A 2,500-nucleotide genomic window follows, 5' to 3' on the forward strand; every position below is an offset into this window, starting at 1 on the left:
TCTTCTAAGTATATCTTGGAGCCAGTTGTTTCCTGGGTCTCTGTGGTGAATACCAACTTTATTTTTCTTTAAGGCCGCTCATGAATGGCAGAGGCAGGGGACAATGACATTGCCCTATCAAGCAGGACAATGCCCTAGATATGAACCATATTACATATGATCAGCGCCCAAGTCTCGTCCCCACCCAAGCTAAGACCAGAGAAGGCAAGGTAGTGGCTGCTGATGACTCAGCAAGTAGACCTATAGGCTCCCAAACCCCCAATCCTTAGCTCATGAGGATGGTGTGGTTGCAGCAACCAAAGAAACTAACGGTTTTGAGCAGGACTCGAACCCCAGTCTGGCAATCACTAGGCAGGGACGCTACCACCATGCCCCCACAACCCTAAATCAAATATCTGAATGCCTTAGGGAAAGAGGAAAATTATAACACGAATTATTTGGAACATCGTCACTGTTAAAATTTCCACTGGGACAACTTCCCATAATAGGCATTGCTCTTGGTGTATGGTCAAATTCCAAGAAGAGAACTTGCTTAAAGAAAACTCTCCTTGTGATTATATATTTTTTTTCATAGAAGAGTCTTAGAAATATTAGGATGTGATGGATTTTCAGTGTGTTTTGAATTAGATTTTACTTGATTTGAATAAATATTAGGTTAGTGAAACAGTATGGTTTAGTGTAATGGTTTAAAGAAAAAACTGTCATGACAAACTCAAATGGGTAATTTTGTGTGTCGTGCCAATCACAAATAGGTAATTTTATAAACTGCGGTATGTTTTTTTCTTCATCACATTTTTATTCTTAGATGCACATTTTCTCACAGTTTTCGTGAACCACATTTCATTGTTGAAATTGAGCATTATTAATTTGGCAATTTTTTTTTTTTTTTTTTACGATTTTGTGTGTACATTATTCTGTTATGGGGAAAAGTCTCGACGTTGCTAACACAAAACGAGAAGACAGCAGTACCTATTTGTGAGTTATTTTCTGTTTTAATTTCAATCCTTGTAGTTTAAATTCAGAATAAATAAAAGATAGAATCTTGGTGTGTAGTATCACCGTCAGAGTGTGCTTCAAAAATTTAATGACGTCCGGGAGTGGCAAGAAAACAAAAAGAGGAAAACATGTCGTTTTTAAGAGAGAATTTGTTACAATGTTTTTATTTAGGTTGCTATGCCCAAGTTTAACAGTTTTCTCCATAAAGAAAAGTAGAAAAAGCAGGCCTTTTCAAATCCAAATTTGCCTTATTCATTGACTTAACGTTCTTTCTGAGACTACACCACAAGTATCTGGATTTCTTAGGTAGGAGTGCAAACATGAGGATCACTTCAATTTGGATTTTGCGTATGGATTGTAGAACACTGATAGAAGAGCCTATACCCATTTAAACCCGTCAGAAATCTCCCTATTATTATAATAGTTTTAACTAACAAACCAGAAGCTGTTACGAATATCAATAGACACAGCTAGAACAGTAGTAACATGTTTGCCTAGCATTCGCATATCAGCAGATCCATCCCCGGTGAGACCGTTAGTTTAAGCTGTTTATTGGAGAGGCCACTGCTGTGGATGGGCACCGTAGTGAGGTGTTGGGCCTGCTCGGCTGACGTTCTGGTGACCATCTATTCTGATCATTAACTTTTAATTATCACTATTGACTAGAAATGTAACGTTAAGCAGAACTTTCTAGAGTCGTGGCTGGTAAATTGAAACCTCTGTATATATATGGGCATTTCTTTTAAAGTTAAAAACATTTGACATTTGAGAAAGAGGGCTACACCATCTAGGAATGCAATCACTTAAATAACAAAAGGCAGCTTGATGGGATATTGCCGCTATAGATTCCTCTTGTTCTTTCCCCAGGACCAAACCATCTCGAAACATTTTGATGCATCGCTTAAGCGACTACCCAGTAATCAACGTACACATAAATTTCTCAAACTTTTAATACATGCTATGCTATAATGTTGATAAGTGTTTTAAAGTTAGAAATTGCCACACTTGTTTATATTATTTTACCACCGTTGCTACTGTCCTGTCTGTGCTTAACTCATTTTACCCCCTGACCGGGACGGTCTACTTAATATGTATGTCAATTAGTATTTTGTAGATATTAGTTCAAATAATAGATTTTCATTTTTTGATAAATGTTATAGATTGTATATTTAAAATCCTTTAATAGGAAATTTCCTATGGATATATTTTATTGACAAACCAAAATAATTTAATTATATTTCAATGTTAAACCATTTTACATAATTATAAAGGTTTAAAAGTCAGTCGTAAGGAGCAGAGACACGGTACAATAATAACTTGATTATAGAATGTCCTAGAGATCGAACATGTACTTGTTTCCAAGCTTAATCACATGAATGTTTAAGTAATAGATTAAAAAGAGTAATTGTTGATGGGCACTTTAGTGACTGCAGGAATGTAATATCTGTTGTACCTCATAGTAGTGTTTTAGCCCCATTACTTTTCATGCTATGGGAAACAATCT

The sequence above is a fragment of the Palaemon carinicauda genome, chromosome 24, assembly GCF_036898095.1.
Source record: "Palaemon carinicauda isolate YSFRI2023 chromosome 24, ASM3689809v2, whole genome shotgun sequence".
NCBI lineage: Eukaryota > Metazoa > Arthropoda > Malacostraca > Decapoda > Palaemonidae > Palaemon > Palaemon carinicauda.